The following is a 27,039-nucleotide window of genomic DNA, read 5'->3' on the forward strand; positions in this document are numbered from 1 at the left end:
AATGTCTCTTTCCAAAGTTACTAAGTTCAAAGAAAAGAATGCCTCTTCCCTTTTTTGGCAATTTTTTAATTTCAACATGTCACAAGTAGAGTCCGAGCAACTACATTTATAGACTAATGTTGGAATCTATGTTGTTATTTTTTCAAAAGCACTTTCTTCGTATTTTCAATTTTAGTAGTTTTAATACTCTCTCCTCTATAAAAAGAATGCATCCTTCCAAAGTTACCAAGTTCAAAGAAAATAATGCCTCTTTCCTCTTTTGCCAATTCTTAATTTCAACGTGTCACAACTCACATGACATGTTCAAGACCACAAGATTAAAGGACATTTTGGTACATTCTATGCATATTTGATTTATCTAAACTCAAATCTAAAATGAATTTTCAACCTAATATTCTTATTTGAACAACTTTTTATTATTATTGATCTATTTGAGTCATTACTAAATTAAAATAGCTTACTCAATCTCGACAATTGCTTATTCATATGCTATTATGAGTTTAAGACAGGACACTATGGTGAAATTGGTAGACACAATGCTCTTAGGAAGCGATGCTAATGCATTAATTTTCCTTTCATGGAGTTACTCCCTAATTCATATAATTTTTTATTTCGAAAAAATTGTTATAATAAGTAAAATAATGGACCAAGTGCAATTTTGATCAAAGGCTACAAGATTCAAAAAAGTTATTTACTTTCTTACAGTCTATGTCAAGTCAAAACAAGACAAACATTTGAAATAACGAGAGTAGCTATTCGGGTTTTATACAATTCATGAAAATTGTTCTTCTACCACCTTCTGATATACTGTTCTAGCAACCAAGCAACTTATTCCTCTCACATGTACCCAAAATGTATCATAACATTTCATATCCAAAATAACAGAAATAAACTTTAAAATCTTGGCACATCATCAGTAAAACAAGACAATACCTCCCTTACATAGTATGTATTGGGGAAGTTGATGTTTGGTGGGTAACGGAGAAATATTCATATCAAGTTGCCAGAAAAATAGAAATAACTAGGCCCAACTAAATGCTCATATGGGGGGATTAAATGAGGCTCCCACTTGCCGTCACAACTTATATCCAGTTACCTATAAGATAAAGTAGCTTAATAGTACACCATCAAAATTACGTGGGAATAACATAAAATTCATCTCAAAGACTTCTAGCATATTGCATCATTAATAAATCAACCTAGTAACCAAAGAAAATACACAACCACCACTTGGATTTTTTAAATTATACTATGGAGTACGGAGCTTCATTGGTTATTTCTTAAAAATAAACTAAGAATACCCTCTCTAAAAACTCCAATCATCACATGACCCAATAGGGAACATAAAAAGGCATCAGTACCTAATGCTCCAGCCACCTTGGGAACGCTAACCACAATGAGGGGATTGATGGGAGGTTGAGCTGCTTGCACTGTGGGAAGGACTCCAGGGCCAACCAATCCCTTCAGAAAATTCATGATCTGCTAAGCTAACATTGGGTCTAAGGGAGGAATACCTGTAGTCTCAGCCTGTGCATCCTCATCTATTCCGACATCCTCCTTGTCTTCGATCTCCATATTTTATTCCACCTCTTCGTGGGGTGCAGGAGGGGCCTCTTCTCTGAGAGCATTCTCAACTGGAGCTCCACCCCTAGCGGGGGCTACCCTTCCCCGGCCTCTGCCCATTCCTCTTTCCCTACCCCTGCCTCGACCGTGGCGTCTTGCTGCAAACTCCTTTGCTGGCTCATTGATGGGGCTACGGACCTGATGTCGTTGTATTGCGTGTTAACCATATGCGAACGAAAGAGTGAAAAAGATCAGATACCAATTTGGATCGCTAGATATCAATTGGAATCAAGTCATAACATGAAATGAGAAGAAGACAGAGAGATTTCCTAAAGTTCTATAGCCTCTCGAAGAAAAGTACATATGTCTTCGTACCATTTCACAAGACTTTGCTAGACTAATTTTGGTACAATGAGATCAACGAACCTAGGTTTCTGATACCAACATTTTCACAACCCATACCGTCGTGATCAGCAACCACACTAACCCTTCGGGGAGAACCATTACTCCAACCCAACTAATAAACTTAACGAAAACTAAGCAGTTAAAGATATGAAAGTAGGTTTAAATGACTAATGAAATATGGTGTTCCCATAAACTTTGAAAGTTTAACAAAAACAACTACATAACTATTGAGGAAATTCAACCCATATAACCTGAAAGTCATTATACCAAAACTCTACTAATCAATAAGTCTAAGAGAAAAGGGGTGAAACCCCGAAACCAAACATACGAATAAATCTAACTATTGAGTCTGAGTACAAAAATAGTGAACTAAACAAATAGTGAATCCATGGCAGCCTGAAAGAACTGGCTCACCCTTGAATCAAGTCTCGATCAAAGATCCCCTAGTTGAGGTCTACTAGTAGCCGCCTGAAGATGCTCTGTACTCAATAAAGAATTAGCAAGTGTAGTATCAGTAAACAACCATAGTGTACATGTAGGATCACACGGCTATTCCAGTAAGCGAAATGCACGCAAGCAAATACAACACAGTAAACACACATATACTGAATGCATAGTTCAATTATGATTTCAGTAGCAACAAACAATTTCCCAATATCAATGATAGGAGACAGGAACATAATCATCACAAATGGTTCTCTCATGGAACCCACACTTAAACTATTAGGGTGTCGGAACGTTACACTTGATTCAATGTATGTGTTGAAACGTGACACTCGGTCTAATATATGTGTCGGAATGTGACACCCGATCCAATGTATGTGTCGGAACGTGACACCCGATCCAATCAGCACAACCACAGTCACAATCACACCCACAATGAACAGTACTCATAGTCATATAATTAAGTAATAGGTTCATGTCATGCAATCATTCACATATACTCATTTTCATTGGATTTAATTCACATTTCCCTGTTCACGTACATGTATACATACAATGAAGAAATTAACCAGCATATATCACACATATAGGAAATCAAACCATCACCTACCTCAAAACCAAGCTTGCTTCTAAGACACTTGAGCCTTCCCTTTCCGAATTCTTTTAGCTTGTTCTTGGTCTAAAACCAAGTCATTAACACAAGAATCAATAAACAAGGCCTAATTTACCAGATAATAGTCAAATTATCAATCCATGGCCAAACCTAAGATCCTAATGTTCAATTAGGGCATTTCCCACCATTAACTTAGGCCAAAACCCTCCCCCAACGATAATCACCCAAGATTCTAAGTTCTACGGATTGAAAATGGATTAGGGGAGTAATAATCTTACCTTTAGCTCTAGAAGTCATCGAAAACTGTCAAGAAACTGCTCTGGGTCGTCCCATAGCTCTCAAGAATGAAGTTTTGCAGAAAATAATGTTTTTGGGGTTTCTCCCCGATTTAATTTGCGACTGTCCTGCCACAGTGGAACCCAACCCGCCATAGAAGCCCTGCCTTAGCGGAACTAACCCTGCCCCGATGGCTTGTACAGAGACAAAAAGTCAAAATTTGAGTTTCAAGCACCCATTTCACAACACACCCTCAAACCTTGACGTTTTAAAACTACCCCTTAATGCTAAGATTATTTCGGGAGTTCTACTCGCCCAAATTCGATTCTGTAAAACCGTACGGGCTCCTTAACTTCTTGGTTATGCACTCATATGATCAAATTCATAAATAAATCCCCCGTTCATTACCAAATTTCCCTAGATCTCCCCTAACTCAGATTTCGTCCAAGTTTAGCGTAGGCTATAAATTTCCAAGTCACTACCCAAAAGTTTTCTAGCTCAAATTCTTTCCCCATCGGCTTTTCCATAAAGACGGGAACAAGTCGTTACAATAAAAGTGTAAAATTTCATTATTGGGCTTTCTAATGAGATAGACAAAACTCAAAACTAGTCAAATAGGTCATGTTGGTGGTCCAATTAATAAAGAAAAAAATTGTGCCACAATTGGACACAAATTGATTTTTCAATAATTGAAGCTGACAACTGACAACACATACTTTATCTAGCTATCATAAAAAAGAACTAAAAACATTAGAACTAGATCATAATATATACAAAACTAAATCTATGATGATAAATACTAAAGTAAAATAAAGGTCTAATCTTCTATTATTGAATGAATGATGGACAATTTCAAGAATTTTGTTCTTCATTCACATAATTATTGTATGCAACTAATGTGATCATTATGTTCAAAAATCAGATGTATACTAACCTAATAGATATATCAAATAAAATAATGTTAAATTTAATTGTGGACCCTACGTGGCTAACAAAGTTCACCATCGTTGTCTTCTTTGTTAGCTCAAAAGAAAGAACACCATAAAATCTACCACCATTTTCTTTGTTTTCTCCAACAATGGTAAACTTTGTTATTCCACTGGCCAAATAAGTAATACTCATTTTTGTTTTAAGCAAGAGAAAATAATAAAAAAAATTACCTATTATATCCTCAATTTATTTAGAGTGTTATTGTTTTTGAAAAAAGTAGAACCTCTTTTAATGAGTAATTAATTTTTGAAATTTTATCAATTAATAGGGGTAAAATGGTAAACTCACTATGTCAATTATTATTTTCTTAATAGGTGTGTCAAGTTAAAAATTGACAAGTAAATAGGGACAACGGGAGTATCAAATATGGAAGAAACTCAAATATTTCATCAAACTTTGATAAAAGGGTTGTCTATACCATTTGTTAAAAGTTTAGCTCATCTATGTCATTTCTTTTTGAGAAAAGGATCATACATGTCATTGTTTGTTAACGAAAAGCGGTTCTGATTTTGCAAAATCATTTCTACACGTGGTCAATAATCATCTGGTCACGTCATTAAATCAAAACATTTTTAAAAGGAAAAGGAATCAAATATGCCATCAAACTTTTAGAAAAGACTCATTTTATGTTATCCATTAAGAGGTTGACTCATCTATGTCATTTCAGTTAACAAATAATGGCATAGATGAGTCTTTTTGCAAACAGAAATGACATAAATGAGCAAACTTTTTAAAAGTTAACAAACAAATCTTTTCTCAAAATTTGATGACATATATGAACCTTTTTCCTACCAACTATATATTAACTCCATAAAAGACTAATCCCTAAACTTTTGACAAAAAAGGGTCATTTCTAGCTTTTAATCGTCACCAAAGTAACAAATTATACATGATATCAAATGACTGCACAAGTCATGCCAACTGATTAGTTTGAGAAATGAAACAGAATCAGTGAATTAACAAAACAATTGTTTTTGTCTTACTTTTATTTTTAGACCGTTTCAAAAAGATTTCATTTTTATTTTTGACAACTCTTTCATTTCAACTTTGTACATGTCATGTTTAAATTAAAAAATATGATTTACTTTCTTAAACTTTGTATAAGTCAAAAGGGAACAAAAAATCAAAAAGAGAGGGAGTAAATAATATATTTCACACTATTTATATTCATTTGCAAAATACAGTTGATTTTTTTTATTAATGGGCTTGCAAATTAGAAAGGCAAAACTCAAAACTTGTCAAATAGTTCATGTTAGTGGTCCAATTAATACAAAATTGTGCCACAATTGGAAAAAAATTGACTTTTCAACAATATAAGTTAACAATACATACTTCATCTAGTTATCCACAAAAAGAAAAGAAAAACATTATAACTAGATCATAATGTATATCAAACTACATCTAGGATGATAAATACTAAAGTAAAATAGAGGTCTAATCTTCTATTATTGAATGAATGATGGACAATTTCAAGAATATTTTTTTCATTCACACAATTTATTTATGCAATTAATGTGATCATTATTTCCAAAAATAAGATGTATACTAACCTAATAGATTTATCAAAAAAATTTATAATGTTAACTTTAATTGTGGACCCTACGTGGCTAACAAAGTTCACCATTGTTATCTTATTTATTAGCTCAAAAGAAAGTACACTATGTTCTCTGCTTTCTCCAACAAAATTTACTATGTTCACTTTTCTAAAATATTTCCAATGGCCTAATAAATAATACCTATTTCTATTTTAAGCAAGAAAAAAATAACAAATTTTGTTAGACAAAGTAGAGACAATGATGTTATATTTCATGAAGTTATTTCCTTGAAAATAATAAAGAATATAGTAATGGTGGATTTTGTTAGCCACAAGGGGTCCACAGTTAAATTTAACACATTTTTATTGGGTAACATACAAAAAATCTCCTAGTTTAGAAGCTAATTACTTAGATGCATGTTAGTTTGCTATATTATGAATCCTGCTAGATTTTGGTGTGACAAGATACGTATAGAAACATATATATCATGATATATGAAATCAAATTTAGGTGTAATTTGTTCTAGATATAATGTATTCAAGTGGATTTGCATATATCTAGTATACATAGAAAAATCTCGCTCACCTCCTTCGCCTCTCTCACATCTCATTCGTCATTTTCTATATCGCTCGTGTATCAGTATCCTAGATGCATGTGAATCACACCAAATACATGTATCTAGTGTGATCACATGTATTTGAGATATATAAACAAATCTCGCTCACCTCCTTCATGTTTTTGCTCGTCTCTTTCCCTATTTAGTATATCTTGTAGCAAATAATATGTGTCTAGGTGTATCTACGTGAAATGTGAATAATTTCTGAACAAAAAACCTTTTTAATGATATCACAACATATACATTTATAATCATATAATATCATTGACTAATAAGTAATTTCTGAACAAGAAACCTTAATGATACCACAACAATATACATATACTCTTATAGTATCATTGAATAATAAGTAATTTTTAAACAAGAAACCGTAATGATACAACAATTATATACATATACTCTTGTAATATCATTGAGTACTGAGTAATTTCATAACAAGAAACATTAATGCTATCAATACAGTGTATATATACTGATTTAATATCAATTAAGTGAAAATATCTGCCTTAATGATACCAATACATTATATGATACCGATATAGTATCAGTTAAGCGAAAATCATTAGCCTTAATGAATAAGGGGTATGGTTTGTATTTTATTTTTGAGAGAATGTGTATGTCTTGAATTACTTTGAATTAGGGTATTTGTCATGCCCCGAGCCTACACCCCGGACGTGGCTGGGACTCGTGAACCATTGGTGGCCCCTAGCGAACCCTTGGCCTGGCTATCTACTCAGTGGAAGACTTAAAGCATAAAAATACAAAGATTCAATGCAACTTTAAACAATTGTCTCCAGCTAAACTTAGAACGTTTAAGGATTAACATACAACTTAGCCAAAATGGCAAATCAAATCTTAACATATGAAATAACGATGTAAAGACAAAATGAACTACTAACTGTCTATGAAGCCTCTAAACTAGGAGGGATGTCAGGACAAAACCCTCGATCATCCTAACATCTGAAAAACTACTAAAGCAATAAATAGGGAATCCTCTGGAAAGCAATGACGCTCACCAACTGACTCAGATATGATTAACTAGATCAATGATGCGTTGGATGGTGACCCTGATTACCTGTATCTGCATCATAATAACATGAATGCCAACTGGCATCAGAACATTGAATGTACAAGCATGTGAGGGGAACACTAAACATGCCATAAGCTTTAAATGAATCTAGAAGGAACACTTACCTTGACTTTACTCAACTCAAGAATACTCAACTCAAATGCAAAATAAAACAACAATAAAGGTGCAGTTTATAAAAAGCTTTTAAAACAGTAAATGACAACTCAATGTATTGAAAAATACAATAACAACTCAACTTAAATATATACTAATATATTATTATGGGAGTTTCTCTAACCGACAACCATCACTATGAACTAAAGTGAAGACACAACGTCTCACCCACGCTGCCAGAACTGTCCTATACCTTTCCGTGATATAGAACGCCTCAACTAAGTGGATCCACTAGTCTATGCTAAAAAGCACTTAGGATTCATCTAAAAAGTATGATCCTTTCTACCCACGATTGCTACATGGTTTATGGAAACATTCAGTTATTATGAACTCGTCCCCATATCAGTGCTCAATACTACTCCCAAAAATATACTCGCCTCATATGCTTTAAAACAGAACTCTTTCTTTGATTTGAGATAATTACCCAAAACATAGCTTAAAAGCTCTCCTGGAAATCGGTGTTTCCTCTCTTGTTTAAATTTGAAAACATTTAACTCTTGGGAATACTTAGTTCCGGTAGAAATTTCGAAGAAATGAACTTAACTCTTTACTCTTTGCTCAACTCAAAACTCAAGTCTTAAAAAAAAGTTAAAATGTTTGTGAAAGCCTTTTGGAAAACACTTTGAACTTATCTTGACTTGACTCTTAACTTTCCTTGAATTGAATTATGGATTCAAGGCTCATGATCTTATGTTTATTGATGATTTGATGATGTTTAGACGTACCTTAGAGTGTAGAAATCGACTAGAAAGCATAGGTACGTTGCTAGGGAAATAGTACGAAAAGAAGTGGGAAAAGGTGGATGGACCGGCGTCCCTGGTGCTCTGAGAGGCGCGGGGCGCCATAGGGTAAATTTTAGAGCCTAGGTTGGGGCGCTCTGGTTGGTGCAGTTCCCCAGATCCCAAATTTCAGAACTTTTTTTGGTTCGCTCTGAGAGGCGCGGTACCCAACCCCATCCCCAAAAAATCCCGAATTTTCTTCTTCGTTTTTCAACTCTAAACCCTCTAATTTCACTTGGTTCTTTCCCCAAACACTTAGAGTAGACTATATCCTCAATATATGTAAGATTCTACTCGAAATCACACCTAATCTCATGAATTAAACTCAAGAAACTTCAACAACAAGAACCCACAAGAACTTAAACGAATTTCATCAAGAACTCATAATCTTTTATTTCAAAAGAACACAATTACGCTGAATTGAATTATGATTGGCGCATGGGTGAACTAAAACAACACTATGTGATCTCACATACCTCGTAGGATTATATTCTTGGGGAAATCCATAACCAAAATTGCACGATCTTTACGAATCTTGAACTTTTCTTTTCCTTTCTCCTAATTTCTCTTTTCCGCAAGCCCTAGCGTGAATTTCCAATTGTCTAAACTGATCTAATTCTGATTAGACCCTAATTAAACAACTAAAATCGAAATAAAATAATTTGGTAAGGAAAAGACCAAACTACCCTTCTAAAATCCGCATTAGATTTTCCTTATCCAAACAGCCCAACTTCAAATGGGTATATCTCACTTATATGAACTCAGAATTGAACAAACTCAGCAGAGTTGGAAAGATAATTCAAAGATATTTCCTAAGGTATCTAGAAACAATCCTAAATCATCTTGAGCTAGGAGTTATGGTCACTTGAATTTGACCCAAAACACAAACTTAACATAACTTAACTAATTTTCCAAATTTTTCATTCTTTCCAAAAATGACTCTTTCTAATTCTAGCTCTTTCTAGTTCTTTCAAATAGTGAGGTATTACAATATCTTTCACTCGGGAACATTCCTTATCGAATGAGATTACTCTTAGTAAGCTAAGGGCGTAACATCAAACATTTAGTTCAAACACCCAACAATCAAATCTAACACATCAAGTATAATATCAATTAAAGAGTACTAAGAAGAGAATTAGTACCTTGGTCTTGAATTTCTCCGGGCTCAAAGAGATGTGGATATATCTTATGCATAACCTCCTCAGCTTCCCAAGTAGCTTCCTCAAAAAATGGATTTCTCCGAAGAACTTTTACTGATGCTACTTTCTTGGTCATCAACTTGTGAACCTGTCAGCCTAGAATCTGAACAGGGATCTCCTCAAAAGACAAGCTATCCTTGATAGCAATATCATCAGTTGGTATGATAAGTCAAGGATCTCCCGTGCACTTCTTCAACATGGAAATATGAAACACCGGATGGACCGCTGCTAACTCTTGTGGTAGCTCCAACTCATAAGCTACATTACCAATCCTTTTTTATATCCGGTATGGGCTAATATACCGGGGACTTAGCTTCCTCTTCTTACCAAATATCATTAAACCCTTCATGGGTGAAACTTTCAAGTCTCAATCATCTACTCCAAACTCTAACTCTCTTCTCCCAACATCAGTGTAGGATTTTTGATGACTCTAGGTTGTTCTCAATCTCTCTTGAATAACCTTAACCTTCTCCATAGCTTGATGAACTAAGTGTGGTCCTATCAACGCAACTTCACCAACTTTAAACCATCCAATAGGAGATCTGCACCTTCTCCCATAAAGAGCTTCATAAGGAGCCATTTGGATGCAAGAGTGGTAACTATTGTTGTAAGAAAAATCAATGAGAGGTAGGTGATCATCCCAATTACCTTTGAAGTCAATCACACAGACCCTCAACATATCTTCTAAAGTATGAATAGTGCGCTCTGCTTGACCATCTGTCTGAGGATGAAAAGCAGTACTCAAGTTCAACTTTGAACCCAAACCTTTCTGAAAAGATTTCCAGAACTGTGAAGTAAATTTGGTACTTCTATATGAAATAATGGTAATTGGAACTCCATGAAGTCTTACTACCTCTTGAATTTATAACCCGACATAATCCTTTGTTGAATGGGTAGTCTTTACCGGCAAAAAGTAGGTTGATTTCGTTATTCTGTCAATGATCACCCAAATAGAATCATGCTGCCTACGAGACCTTCATAGTCCTGTGATAAAAATTCATATTGATCATCTCCCACTTCCATTCCAGAAGTTCTATATTCTTAGCCATACCACCGGGCCTTTGGTACTCTACTTTAACTTATTGGAAATTCGGACACTTACCAACAAACTCTGCAATACCCTTTTTCATTCTAGTCAACCAATAAACTTCTCTCAAATCATGATACAACTTTGTGGAATCTAGATGGATAGAATATCTAGAGCTATGAGCTTCCTCCATGATCCTCTCTTGGAGTTCATCCATCCTTGGTACACACAATCTACCTTGATATCTCAATACTCCATCTCCCCTTTGTTCAAAAATCATTACTTTTTGCTTATGAACATATGCCTTCAATTCAAGAATCCATTCTCTTTTACTTCTGACACTAATGATGATTCAGCCCCATTCATCACCACTACTCCTCCTTCAGTGGAATCCATTAGTCGAACTCCTAATCGTGCAACTCTATGCACATATTTTGCTAACTCTTTCTTATCTTCCTTGAAATGGGCGGTAGTACCCAAAGACAATCTACTCAAGGCATCAGAAACAACATTAGCCTTACCTGGGTGATAAAGAATACTCATGTCATAATCCTTGAGTAACTCTAACCACCTTCGATATCTGTGATTAATCTCTTTCTGACTAAACACATACTGAAGACTCTTGTGATCGGTGAACATATCCACATGAACACCATACAAATAATGACGCCATATCTTCAAAGCAAATACTACGACAGCCAACTCTAAGTCATGGGTTGGGTAGTTCCTCTCGTGAACCTTAAGCTATCTGGAGTTATAAGCTATAACTTTTCCATTTTGCATTAGCACACAACCCAAACCAACTCTAGCTGTATCACAATTGTAACACCCTGTATCCGAAAATAGACCAGATTGCAGATTTCTTGTGTTGCAGGTGGCACTCACGGGAACCATCCACGGACCATAGGAGGACCTACGGTCCATCCTGCAGATCCATGGTTCGTGTCAGCAAACTCCCCCAGAACTCAACTAGAAATTCGGCCAACTGTTGACCCACGGTTGGACCTACGATCCGTAGGTTAGGTCACGGACCGTGGCTCGTGTCCGTGGATCGATGCTCCTAAAGCCCAGCTTCAGTCCTGATTGACGGTTGACCAACACGGACCATTATTTGATGCACGGTCTGTACGTCTGACCGTAGGTGAGGGTAGCAGCCAATTAGATGAAAATTGTAATTGGGACAACTTCAGATGATCATTACTCGTAGCACAAAAGGAATTATATGTCCCATGACCTATTATATGATAGATAATTTAATCCTCTTTCCAACGCCACCGAGTTTACTAAAATTCAACCTCCGAGTAAAAATTTATGCTCATTTTAGTGAAGCCCTGTCGGGCAGACTTGACCGACGATCTCAACCTACGGACCGTAGATTGAATGACGGCCCATCTGTCCCGTCCGTCAGTCACTCCGACAGCAATTAAGTTAGGGGTATTTTGGTCTTTCCTATTTCATTTAACCCCTAAGATACGTCGTTTAGACCCTAAATCATGAGGGTTTAGTCAGTTTAAGCCTAGAAACATAACAAGAACTTGCCTAAGTCAAATCATTAATCAAACTTAGAAAAGTTAGAATGCTAAAAGGAGAAAAGAAGTCAAGAACCCTAGTTCAAGAACGCATCATGTTTTCTTCAGTTCCAGCCTAGAAATCGAAGGATTTCTCAGTGAAATTTGTCACCAGGTATGTGGGATTTCACTAGTGGGTTCCTTTCGCCCATTGGGTCCCTAAAATTCAGTCAGTTTCTTTATTCCCTTATTATAAATAGACCTAGGGTTTCTAGAATTACAGCAGATCATCATGAATTAGTTATTAACATGTTCTAAATAAGATTATCATGTTATTACATTGTTTCTCGCATGAATTTTAGAACCCTAGCTATGTATTTCTTTAGTTCATGAATTACACATGCTAGGTCAGATATCTTAGTTATTCAGTTAGACATGCCTCAGTTATTAATGCAACATTATCAGATTAATTGTTACATTCTTAGTTTACATGTTCAGTTTTGAACTATCCAATAATTTTTAGATATTCATTCATAACCAGTTAACCACTTAATTCATTGGGAGTAGCATAATACCGAGTTGGACTAGGGTTCAGCGTACCCATATAATCCCAGAACTACGAGCCACGTAGGTGTAAGTCCCCTCTGTGGGCAACATCAATTTAGTGATCACGCTAGCATGCCTCTCTACCTCTGGCAGGGTATATTTGGTCCTCTCGATGGGGCGTATACATCAGACTCCACATTTCGCTCATGTGGTTTTATGTCGGTTATTAGTAGCTCCCACAGTTCAGTCAGACTCTATTGCATTGACCATATTTCAGTACAGTTAGTATTCAGTCTCAATATGTTATAAATTTGGTCATTGCATCAGTTAGCTCAGTACTCAGTATTTTTAGTATCTATATCATGTTCAGATTATATCATTGCTTATTTGGTTTGATCTGTTATATATTTAATTTCAGCTTTACTCTATCATGCATGCTCAGTACCTTTCAAGTACTGAAGGATGCGTGCGCTACATCTTCTCGTGATGTAGGTTCAGATTCTCAGCATCCAGATCACGCTTAGGTCGGTTCTCGATCTTTAGTTCAGTAGCATCAGTGGTGAGTCGTCATTTTTCGAGGACTAGTGACATGTTTATCTATATCACTTTTAGTCTTTAGTTTCAGTTTTGCTAGACTTAGTTGGGGCATTGTCACGACCCAAGCCTAGGGCCTACACGTGACATGACGAATGAGGAACCCGAAGGAACCCCAAACAAGCCTCTCAAACTTGTCATCACACTTCATCGGTCGCGGAAGTACAATCAACATTAATTAACGGGAAATAGGGACTAAGGGCAAACCATTTCAAAATGACATCATAGAACAAGATTCAAGCTCATTTACAAAATACTTGTCCAACGCACACCTCTACATACATAGATAGGACGAGGGCCATGACATACTACCGGCTCCCCTCATAGTCAAAATACAATTGCAAGCTAAAGTCCCAAAACATAGGAGTAGGAAACATAACATAGCCCTCGAATCATTGAGGACTCACCAACAAACTCGGATAAGCACCGTACTAGCCAAGTGAATGGAGAGAAGGATCAAGAGTAGCTCCGGTCCCTACATGGTGACATCATGTAGGCAAAATATGCGTTAGTACTTGGAATGTACTAAGTATGCGGGGTGCAACACAACAATAGACAAGGACACAATCGAAATACAAGAAATAGTTTCATAGGCATTATGAATAACAATATGAGGATGCATGATCAAAGTGAAGTCAAAACATGTTTAAGTAAATCTATACTAATAGTAGATATCATATGTGTATGCATGATCCAACCAATCTATAACCCCAACTTAGGATGGGGGATGCCGTTCACACCCGGACACCCTGGTGGCAAGGTATAAACCCCTCACATGGTTGATGTTGGTCACACCCCAAGCATCCTAGGTGGTGAGATATAAACCTCTCACATGGTTGATGTTGGTCACACCCCAAGCATCCTAGGTGGTGAGATATAAACCTCTCACATGGTTGTCCGGTTCTTTTCCCCCGGACCGGGCATGGTCATGCAACACTTTATATAGGAAATTCCCATTAGGCTCTAATGCAATCTCACGTATGGAATGAACATATACACAAGCTTAGTTTGTCATCAACACATCTGTGGATTGTCATACATCTCATAACTCAAGCTTTAAAGCAGCGATTCATCAATTCTCCATAGTTGGACATTTTGTCAAACACCTTGAAGGCATGTAATGGAATCAAAGAGCATGGAAAATAGGGTAGTAATTATGCAGCCAAACCAGTGAACAACCTACAACAACACCTTTTAACACCCACAGTACCTCATGAAAATCTCCACATCCATTCCAAATTTAGATTCCAGTTCTAGAGTCACAACATGCTCAAAATAATCACTTTTCATGTTTAAAATTCAATGTGCAGGAAATTATTACAAAGAACAAGACTAATTTAAGAATCTTAACTTAAAGCATGAATTAGTGAGTAGAATAGAGTCTAGGCACTATGGGTGGAAGGACCCATGAGTTCAACACCACATACCTTGAGTTCTTATGAAGGTCTTGAGAGTGTCTTCAATGGAAGCTTGGAACTTGGAGCAAGAGTCTCTTCAACCTTGAGAAAGGTTTTGGATTAGGGTTGTTGAGAGAACTTGAGAGAAAATGTGTCTAAGTATGGGAGATGTGTTTTGGGAAATATTTTAGAGATGGGAATTGAACTAATGGTATATAGAAAATAACATATGCCCTTTGGAAAAATGATCCAACACTTAGAAAAAAAAAATGATGCGGGTGACCAGTAAAAACGCTCACTGGAAATTGCATTTCCTGCCGGACAGATTTTATGAAAATGGGCATAACTTTTTCATCCGAACTCCGAATGAGGTGAAACGAAGTGCGTTAGGTAGCTAAATCAAAGGGCTTTCCATGGATATGTTATGGGCCACCCAATTATTTGTGTGCTAGGAGATATGACCCTCCAAAGTAGACCCTCGAAAAAGGCTTCACTTGGAAATTTCGGATTTTGATACGGTCGCTCTAAAATTTGGGTTAGACCCATTTCCCACTCAATTTGACCCCCTAAACATGAATATGAAGTCGGATTTTCGAAAAACGAAATGGATTTTTTTTTTATATAGCTAAACAAGTTTTCGGTAACTTCCGAAGCACATTTTTAAAACCTTTTGGGTCATTTCAGGCATGTCTCAACATATCTAGTCAGTTTAGAGGCTTATTTCAGACATAGTTAGATTCAGCTTAGTATTGATTTAATATCTTCTTTGTATTAAACTCATCAGTTTTTATTTATCTCAGTTATAGTATATGGGTATTCCCCATCTTTTTCATTTTATTTATGATTTAGCTTCCGCATCAGTTTATTATCTTTAGTATGCTCATGAGTATACTAGGAGGGTTAGCTTAGGATCACTTGTGGTCCTAAGTCCCATGTCCTCATCTCGGGGGTAGTCTCGGGGTGTGACAAACTTGGTATCAGAGCATTAGGTTTAAGTGTCCTAGGATGTCAGAAAAGCCGCACTATGTAGAGTCTTTTTAATGGATGTGTAGTGCACACCACATCTAATGATAGGGAGGCTACAAAGTGTCTTAGGAAAAGTATTCATTTTCTTGTTACTCTTATCGTACGTAAGGTATGATCTAATTCTGTTCTAACTCGATGCTCTACGTTTCAGTGATCACGTCTCCTCGTAGAGCTAACACCAGCGAACCCTTTCTGGACAGGTTTTTCCCCATAGAGTTGAGAGAAGCAAGGGCCCAGGAATTTATGAACTTAAGGTAGGGTAACATGATTGTCTAAGAGTATGGGCTCAAGTTTAACCAACTCTCCAGGTATGCTCCACACATGGTTGCTGATTCCAGGGCTCATATGAATAAGTTTCTGTATGGAGTGTCAGACTTAGTGAAACAGAGTGTAGGAATGTTATGTTGTTGGGAGACATAAACATCTCTAGGCTCATGACTCATACTCAACAGGTTCAGGGTGATAAGCTTAGGAAACATGCTAAGGAGACTAAGAAAGCAAGAACATATAACTACGAGTATTCCCAACAGAAATCGGGTGGTGGAAATTGTTCACAGTTTCAGCAGAAGTCTTCAACTCCAGCCCTTTCATCAGCTAGTGTTCCATCTCTCAGGTTCCGTAACAATTAGAAAGGTAGGTCGCCAGGCTCTAAGTCTCAAGGTAGTGTTTCAGGCACCAAAACCTACCCGACTTGCACTATGTGTGGTATGAACCATCCGGGTGAGTGTCTTGCAGGTAAGGAAAGATGCTTTGGGTGTGGTCAATCTGGTCATAGATTGTAGGATTGTCCTTGTAGACGAGGTCAAGGAGGAAATAATGGTAGAGCTCAGTCTACAACTTCAGCAGCACCAGTAGGTCGCCCGACTCAGCAGGGTAACTCATCTGGTACAGGTGGCGGATAGCGCCAGAACAGGCTCTATGCTCTTCAGGCTCGTCAAGATCAGGAACATTCTCCTAATGTAGTCACTGGTAGGTTATGAGTCTTTGATCTTGATGTTAATGCATTGTTAGATCCAGGGGCTACTTTGTCTTTTGTAACTCCTTACATAGGAATCCAATTCAGTGTTAGCCTAGAAACTCTTTCAGAACAATTCTTAGTTTGTACTCCAGTTGGTGACCTAGTTATAGCTAGACGGGTATACAAAAATTGTCTTGTCACGGTTTCCCAGAAAGTCACCTTAGCAGATCTTGTAGAGTTAGAAATGGTAGACTTCGATGTCATTTTAGGCATGGATTGGTTACATTCATGTTATGCCTCAGTCGATTATAAAACTAGGATTATTCGTTTTCAATCTCAGAAGAACCAATCCTAGAATTGAAGGGTAGCAGCTTAGCACCTATGGGTCGATTCACTTCTTACCTTAAGGCCAGAAAAATGATCTCTAAGGGTTATCTCTATCATCTAGTTCCGGTTAAGGATTCTAGTTTCGAATCCCCAACTCTTGAGTCAGTTCCTATAGTTAGTGAGTTTCCAGAAGTGTTCCCAGGAGATCTTCCCAAAAGGGAAATAGACTTTGGAATAGATCTCCTTCCAGATACCCAACCTATTTCTATTCCTCTTTACAGAATGGCTCCAGCTGAGCTTAAGGGATTGAAATAGCATTTGAAAGACCTTCTAGATAAGGGTTTCATCAGACCTAGTATTTCGTCATGGGGTTCACCAGTATTGTTCTTAAAGAACAAAGATGGTTCTCTCAGAATGTGCATTGACTATAAGCAGTTGAACAAAGTCACAATCAAGAATAAGTATCCCATCCCCAGGATTGATGACTTGTTCTACCAACTTCAGGGTGCTAGTCATTTCTCAAAGCTAGACCTCAGATTAGGTTATCATCAGCTTAGAGTCAGAGATAGTGACATTACGAAGACATCCTTCAGAACTCGGTATGGTCATTATGAATTTGTAATCATGTCATTTGGACTAACCAATGCTCTTGCAGCTTTCATGGATTTGATGAACATAGTGTTCAAGCTGTAGTTAGACTTGTTCGTTATCGTCTTTATTAATGATACCCTCATTTACTGTAGGAATGAGGAAGAACATGTGAGTTATTTGAGAGTTGTTCTGCAAACTCTCAAAGATCGTCAGTTATTTGCAAAATTTAGCAAGTGCGAATTTTGGTTACAACCAGTTGCTTTCCTTGGGCATATTGTGTCTAGCGAAGGAATTCGAGTGGATTCCCAGAAGATAGAAGCAATGAAACAATGGCCCAGACCTACCTCTGCTACAGATATCAAAAGTTTCTTAGGTCTAGCGGTCTATTACAGACGGTTCGTGGAAGGATTTTCATCCATAGCCTCACCATTGACTAGGTTGACTCAGAAAAAGGTTAAGTTCCAGTGGTCAGATGATTGTGAGAAAAGCTTCACAGAATTGAAAACTAGGTTGACCACAAGTCATGTCTTGACTCTACCAGAAGGCTCAGATGGTTATGTGATCTATTGTGATGCATCCAGAGTCGGCCTAGGTTGTGTGTTGATGCAGCGAGGTAAGGTTATAGCTTATGTTTCTTGACAGCTTAAGGTACATGAGAAGAATTATCCGACTCATGACCTCGATCTTGCAGCAGTGGTGTTTGCACTCAAGATTTGGAGACACTACTTGTATGGTGTTCATGTAGATGCGTTCACAGACCATAAGAGCCTCCATTATGTATTTACCCAGAAAAGGTTGAATCTTCGCTAGAGAAGTTGGTTGGAGTTCCTCAAAGATTATGATATGAGCATGCATTACCATCCGGGTAAGGTGAATGTAGTAGCAGATGCTCTCAGATTATCTATGGGTAGTGTAGCACATGTTGAGGATGTTCATAGACTTGCTCGCCTAGGAGTTCGCCTTATGAGCATATCAGATGGTGGTGTAACGGTTCAAAATGGGGTAAAATCTTCTTTGGTAGTAGATATTAAGGAAAAGCAAGAAAATGATCTAGTCTTGCTTGAGCTTAAGGGTGCAGTCCACAATCAGAGAGTGGAGGTTTTCTCCCAAGGGAGAGATGGTGTGCTTCGCTACCAGGGTCGATTATATGTTCCTAATGTGGGCGAGTTGAGACAACATATACTTGCAGAAGCCAATAATTCCAGATATTCTATTCATCCAGGCGCTACTAAGATGTACAGCGATCTGCATGAAGTCTATTGGTGGAATAGTATGAAAAGAGATATCGCAGATTTTGTGGCTAAGTGCCCCAATTGCCAGCAAGTCAAGGTAGAACATCAGAAACCAGGAGGTATGACTCAAGAGATTGACATTCCTACTTGGAAGTGGGAATTGATCAACATGGACTTCATCACAGGTTTACCTCGTACTCGCAGACAGCATGACTCCATTTGGGTGATTGTTGATAGGGTTACTAAGTCTTCTCGCTTTTTAGCGGTCAAGACTACAGACTCGGTGGAGGATTACGCCAAGCTTTACATTAATGAGATTGTAAGGTTGCATGGGGTTCCTTTGTCTATATTCTCATATAAAGGTCCTCAGTTTACCTCTCATTTTTGGAAGTCATTTCAGAAGGGTCTTGGTACTCAGGTTAACCTTAGCACAACATTTCATCCACAGACGGATGGTCAGGCAGAGCGTACCATTTAGACCTTAGAGGAAATGTTGAGAGCTTGTGTTATCGACTTCAAGGGTAGTTGGGATGATCACCTTCTGCTCATTGAATTCACCTACAACAATAGTTACCATTCCAGCATTCAGATGGCCTCTTATGAGGCATTGTATGGGCGTAAATGTAGATCTCCAGTTGGTTGGTTTGAAATAGGTGAAGCAGCCTTGATAGGACCAGATTCAGTCCTTGATGCTATGGAGAAAGTGCAACTCATTAGAGATAGACTTAAGACTGCCCAGAGTAGCCAGAAGTCTTATGCAGATGTGAGAAGAAGGGAACTAGAGTTCCAAGTTGATGATTGGGTTTTCCTGAAAGTGTCACCTATGAAGGGGGTGATGAGATTTGGCAAGAAAGGAAAGCTTAGTCCCAGAATTGTAGGCCCTTACCGGATCTTGGAAAGGATTGGTAAATTGGCTTATGAGTTAGAGTTGGCAGCACATTTAGCAGCAGTACATCCACTTTTTCACAGTTAACTTTTGAAGAAGTGTGTGGGTGATCCAGCATTTGTAGTTCCATTAGAGTCTATGGCTGTAAAAGATAGCCTTTCTTATGAGGATGTGCCAGTTGAGATTCTCGATTGTTATGTTAGAAGGTTGAGAAAAATAGAAATCGCTTCAGCCAAGGTTTTGTAGAGGAGTCAGTCCGTAGATGGAGCTACTTAGGAAGCAGAAGCAACCATGAAGTCCAAGTATCCTCACCTCTTTCCTTCCTATTCCATTCCATCTTGAGGTAATAGTTCCTCATGAGTTTTTCAGTCATTCATGCGTAAATTCAGTCTTGGAATCATGTTCCTTCAGTTTGTACTTGCATTTTCAGCGTATTTACATGTTCTTGGAACTCAGTTCAGTCAGAAATTCAGTTCTCAGTGTTTAGTGGTAAAGATTGCAGCCCTCTCCCTCTATTTCAGCTAGTTTAGTCTTCATTCGAGGACGAATGGCCCCAAGAAGGAGATAATATAACACCCCGTATCCGAAAATAGACCAGATTGCAGATTTCTGGTGTTGCAGGTGGCACTCACGGGCACCATCCATGGACCGTAGGAGCACCCACGGTCCATCCTGCAGGTGCGTGGTTCGTGTCAGCAAACTCCCCCAGCCACGTAGGTGTAAGTCCTAACCAGTTAACCACTTAATTCATTGGGAGTAGCATATTACTAAGTTGGACTAGGGTTCAGCGTACCCATATAGACCCAGAACAACGAGCCACGTAGGTGTAAGTCCCCTCTGTGGGCAACATCAATTTAGTGATCATGCCAGCATGCCTCTATACCTCTGGCAGGGTTTATTGGGTCCTCTTATTGGGGCTTATACATCAGACTCCGCATTTAGCTCATGTGGCTTTATGTCGGTTATTAGTAGCTCACACAGTTCAGTCAGACTCTATTGCATTGACCATATTTCTATACAGTTAGTATTCAGTCTCAGCATGTTATAAATTTGATCATTGCATCAGTTAGCTCAGTACTCAGTATTCTTAGTATCTATATCATGTTCAGATTATATCATTGCTTATTTTCTTTGTTTAGTTATATATTTATTACAGCTTTACTCTATCCTGCATGCTCAGTACCTTTCAAGTACTGACGCATACGTGTTCAGGTTCTCAGCATCCAGATCACGCTTAGGTCGGTTCTCGATCTTCAGTTCAGTAGCATCAGTTGTGAGTTCTCATTCTTCGAGGACTAGTGACATGTTTATCTTTATCGCTTTTAGTCTTTAGTTTCAGTTTTACTAGACTTAGTTGGGCATGTCACAACATATCTAGTCAGTTTAGAGGCTTATTTTAGACATAGTTATATTCAGCTTAGTGTTGAGTTAATATTTTCTTTGTATTAAACTCATAATGTTTCATTTATCTCTGTTATAGCATATGGGTAGTCCCCATCATTTTCATTTTATTTATGATTTAGCTTTCGCATCAGTTTATTATCTTTAGTATGCTCATGATCATGCCAGCATGGTTAGCTTGGAATAACTTGTGGTCCTAGGTCTCGTGTCCTCGTCTCGGGGGTAGTCTTGAGGCGTGAAAACAGTAGACCCCAAAGCCTTGCGTACCTTCTGGTAAGGTCAACACTGGGGCAGTAGCCAACCTCTTTTCAATTCCTGAAAGCTTTTCTCACAAGCTTCAGACCATTGAAACTTCACTATTTTCTATGTCAACTAGGTCAAAGGGGATGAAATAGATGAGAACCCCTCCACGAACCTTCTATAATACCCAGCCAACCCCAAGAAACTGCTAATATCAGTTGGAGATGTGGGTCTAGGCAAATTCTGCACTTCCTTTATTTTCTAAGAGTCAACTCTAATCCCATCACCGGAAAATATATGGCCTAAGAATGCCACTGACTCAAGAAAAAACATACATTTAGGGAACTTAGCATATAACTCCTTATCCTTTAGGGTTTGGAGAACTATTTTGAGATGGCTAGCATGACCTTCCTCATTCCTCGAATAGATTAGTATATCATCAATGAATAAGATAACAAACATATCTAAATAAGCCTTGAATACTCTATTCATAAGGTCCATGAATGATGCAGACGCATTGGTCAAGCCAAAGGACATAACTAGGAACTCATAATAACCATAACGGGTCCTGAATGTTGTCTTTAGAATATCACAATCCCTTACTCTTAACTGACTGTAGTCTGATTTGAGGTCTATCTTAGAGAAACAAGTAGCACCATGAAGTTGATCGAAAACATCACCAATTCTCGAAAGAAGATACTTATTCTTGATAGTAACCTTGTTCAACTAACGATAATTTGTACACATACTTAGGGAACCATCCTTCTTTCTCACAAATTAGTGGGAGCGCCCCAAGGTGAGACACTTGGTCGAATGAAACCTTTATCTTAGAGATCTTTCAACTGCTCCTTCAACTATTTTAACTCTGTTGGTGCCATTCTATATGGTGGAATAAATATAGGATGAGTATAAGGAAGAATGCCTATACCGAAGTCTATTTCTCTCTCAAGAGGAAGTTCGGGTAGATCATCATGAAAGACTTATGGAAACTCACTCACAACTGGAACTGACTCAATAGGAGGTATCTCAACAATAGAGTCATTAACTCAGACTAAGTGGTAGACATAACCCTTGGAAACTAACTTTCTCGCCTTAAGGTACGAAATAAAATGACCCTTATTCACTGTTGAACTACTACTCCACTCTATAACTGGCTCATTAAGAAACTGGAACTTTACAACTAGAGTTCTACAATCAATGGAGGCATAACAGGCATGAAGTCAGTAACTACCGTGGATGACATCAAAATCAACCACGTCCAACTCAACTAGATTAGCCATGGTGCTCTTGTGATTGAAGGAAATGGCACAATCACGATAGACTCTCTCAGCTAGAATAGACACCCCAACAAGTGTAGAAACACAAAAGGGTTCACAAAGTTTCTCATGAACAACATCAAATTTCATTGCAACATTAGGAGTCACAAAAGATAAACTCGTTCCTGGGTAAATAAAAGCAATAGCAACAAAGTTAAGGACTTGGATCATACGAGTGACAACATCTGGCGAATCATCTTGCTCTTTGCGAGTGGTGATAGCATATGGACGGTTTGCTCCTCTACCAGTACTTGAAGTATCTCCTCTAGGTGCAGCCCTGTTCGGTGGAGCAACTGAAGAAGCTTGGGCTCTAGTGCCTTAATTCCCATTACCTTGTCAATTCTTAGGGCAACCCTTTCATGAAATAACCTCTTGACCACACTTAAAGCAACCCGTAGAGCCATCATGACACTTACCCGGGTGGTTCCTACCATACTTAGGACATGCAGAACCCAAGTTATTCCCTTGTGCCACACTACTTGAGACTGTGCAAGTCTAGCTCTGAAATGTTGGGAATTTTGACTGTTGTACTCCCATTTGTTCCTTGGTGGAGGTGCACTATCAGATGATGGAGAAGGTCCCTTTTTATTTTGTTGGAACAAAGACTAGTTCGCATTACTTAACTACTGCCTGGACTCATTCCTAGATGTCTTAGCCCTTTTGTTCCGGAACTCCTCCCTATCTATTAGTTTATTCTCCTCAACTTGCTGGACATGAATCATCAGCCTTGCTATGTCCATATCACCATTAACATTGCAACCTTACCTTCCTTACTCAATAGACGAGATAAACCAGCACCAAACAGACTTATCCTACTCCTCATATCCGCAACCATCTCTGGAGCATATCAGGCTAGTTGGGTGAACTTCAAGATATACTCATGAACACTTAGTGAATCCTGCTTAAGGGTAAGTAATTCCCGTACCTTAGCTTCTCTTAGTTCTCATGGAAAGAAACGCCCCAAGAAGGCCTCCTCAAAATAAGCCCAACTCACAATTGATGCATCATCAGCCCTACTCTTCTTCCACAGGTCAAACCAAGTCCTAGCAACACTCTTCAGTTGATATGCCGCTAGTTTAACTCGCTCACAATCGACAACGTGCATAACCTCGAATACCTTTTGCAATTCCTCAACAAAGCTTTTCGGATCCTCAGTATTGCTTGAACTAGTGAAGCTTGGAGGATTAATCCTCAACAACTCGCGGATCCTCAAAGTATCAGCCTCTTCCTGTCGAGCCCCTATTTGCTGCCAAATTGGTTGGTCACAACTTGACTTAGCATTCAGATCACTTCCTGAAATTCAGCATTGGTGACCTCTTCTTGAGGTTGCACTTCAAGTGCAATTGGTACCCCTTGTTGTTGTGGTTTAACATTCCTTCTAGCCGAACGACCTCAGACAGCTCTTTGTGGAGGCATGATCTGAAAGACACGCGCAAGCACGACTTAGAAAGACACTTTTATAGAGATAAACTCTATCGCACGAAATGAGTTTGATATAAGTGAGATAGTTCCTAAAATGTTGCAGCCTCCTAATTATAGATGTGGTGCGCTTCACACAGATAACTAGGACTCTACAGACATGGCTTTATAGGCTCCCTAGGACTCTTGAACTCTATGCTCTGATACCAAGTGTTTCACGCCCCGAGCCTACACCCCAGATGTGGCTAGCACTCGAGAACCATTGTTGGCCCTAAGTGAATCCTTGGCCTGGCTAACTACTCAGCGAAAGACTTAAAGGATGAAAATACAAAGATTCAATGCAATTTCAAAAAAGTGTCTCAAGATAAATTTAGATCGTTTAAGGAGAAACATTCAACTTAGCCAAAATGGCCAACTCAAGTCTTAACATATGAAATAATGATGTAAAAACAAAATGAACTACTAACTGTCTATGATGCCTCTAATCTAAGAGGTATGTCGGGATAAAACCCCCAATCATCCTTACATATAAAAAACTACTAAAGCAATAAATAGAGAATCCTCCGAAAAGCAAGGAGGCTCTCCAACTGACTTAGAGATGCTCAACTGGATATACGAGGCGCTGGATACTGACCCAGATGACCTGTATCTGCATCATAATAAGATGCATGCCAACTGGAATAAGTACATTAGATGTAAAAGCATGTGAGGCGTAAACTAAACATGACATAAGCTTGCAATGAATTTTGAAGGAACACTTACCTTGGCTTTACTCAACTCAAGAATACTCAACTCAAATGCAAAATAAAACAACATTAAAGGTGTAGTTTATACAAAGCATTTAAAACAGTAAATGACAAGTCAATGTATGAAAAAAAACAATAACAACTCAACTTAAATATATAATAATATAATACTGTGGGAGTTCTCTAACAGACAGCCATCACTATGAGCTAAAGTTATGATACCTTGATGTGATATAGAACTCCTCAACTAAGTGGATCCACTAGTCTAGCTAAAAAGCACTAAGTATTCATCTAAAAAGTATGATCATTTCTACCCACGATGGCTACATGGTTTATGGAAACATTGAATTATTATGAACTAATCCCCATATCGGTGCTTAATACTACTCACAAAAATATACTCAGCTCATATTCTTTAAAACAAAACTCTTTCTTTAATTTGAGATAATTACTCAAAACTTAGCTTAAAGCTCTCTTGGAAATCGGTGTTTCCTCTCTTGTTTAAATGTGAAAACATTTAAATCTTGGTAATACTTAGTTCCCGTATAACTTTCAAAGAAATGAACTTAACTCTTTACTTTTTTCTCAACTCAAAACTCAAGTCTTAAAACAAAGTTAAAACGTTTGTGAAAGACTTTTGGAAAACTCTTTGAACTCATCTTGACTTGACTCTTAACTTTCCTTGAATTGAATTATGGATTCAAGTCTCATGATCTCATGTTTATGGATGATTTCATGATGTTTAAACCTACCTTATAGGGTAGATATCGACTAGAAAACATAGGTACGTTGCTAGGGAACTAGTACGGAGAGAAGTGGGAAAAGGTAGAAAGACTGGCGTCCCTGGCGCTCTGACAGGCACGGGGAGCCAGAGGTTAAATTTTAGAGCTTGGGTTGGGGCGCTCTAGCTGGCGTGGCGCCCCAGAGCCCAAACTTCAAAACCCCTTTTGCGGCGCTTAGAGAGGCACGGTGCACCAGCCCCTCCCCAGAAAATCCCAAATTTTCTTATTCGTTTTTCAACTCTAAACCCTCTAATTTCACTTGGTTCTTTCCTCAAACACTTAGAATCAAGTATATCCTCAGTATACATAAGATTCTACTCTAAATCACACCTATCTCATGCATTAAACTCAAGAAACCTCACCAATAAGAACCCACAAGAACTTAAACGAATTTCATCAAGAACTCATAATCTTTTCTTTTAAAAGAACACAATTACACTGAATTGAATCATGATTGGCACGTAGGTGAACTAACCCAACGCTATGTGATCTTACATACCTCGTAGGATTAAATCCTTGGCGAAATCCACAACCAAAATCGCCGATCTTGACTAATCTTGAACTTTTCTTCTTATTTCTCCTCTTTTCTCTTTTCTGTAAGCCCTAGCGTAAATTTCCAATTGTCTAAACTGATCTAATTCTGATTAGACCCTAAATAAACTCCTAGAATCAAAATAAAATAATTGAGGAAGGAAAAGACCAAACTACCATTCCAAAATCTGGATTTGACTTTCCTTATCCAAATAGTCCAACTTCAAATGGGCATATCTCACTCATATGAACTCGAAATTGAGAAAAATCAATGGCGTTGGAAAGATAATTCAAAGATATTTCCTAATATATCTGGAAACACACCTAACTTATCCTTAGATAGGATTTATGGTCGTTTGAAGTTGACCCAAAACTCAAACTTAACATAACTTAACCAATATTTCAGATTTTTCATTCTTTCCAAATATGACTCTTTCTAATTCTAGCTCTTTCTAGTTCATTCAAATAGCGAGGTGTTACAGTATGAACATGTAATTATTTTGGAATTTATGACTCATTTATGTTGTTTTTTCATTAATAAACATGGTAGGAATGTTGTGTAATTAGATAGTCTCTCCCTTTTTATTTGATGAATTTGTTAGGCTCAGAGTAAACAGCCGAAATGAATACCTTTAGCTATTAAGAATGATTTTGATCAAGTAAAATATATTTAAAAATATAACAAATGATCATTCAACTATTTCCATTACAAAAAAATTCAAAATTACTAAAATTATCCAAAACTTCTTGTTCTGCCTTTCTAGTTCGCCAATAATGGCTTCTAATCTTCTTTTTCTTCCTTCTCATTTCTCCATTAATGAATTCTTTTCTTTCTTTCTACCTTCTCCT

This window comes from Solanum stenotomum, chromosome 4, assembly GCF_019186545.1.
Source record: "Solanum stenotomum isolate F172 chromosome 4, ASM1918654v1, whole genome shotgun sequence".
In the NCBI taxonomy this organism is placed as follows: Eukaryota; Viridiplantae; Streptophyta; class Magnoliopsida; order Solanales; family Solanaceae; genus Solanum; species Solanum stenotomum.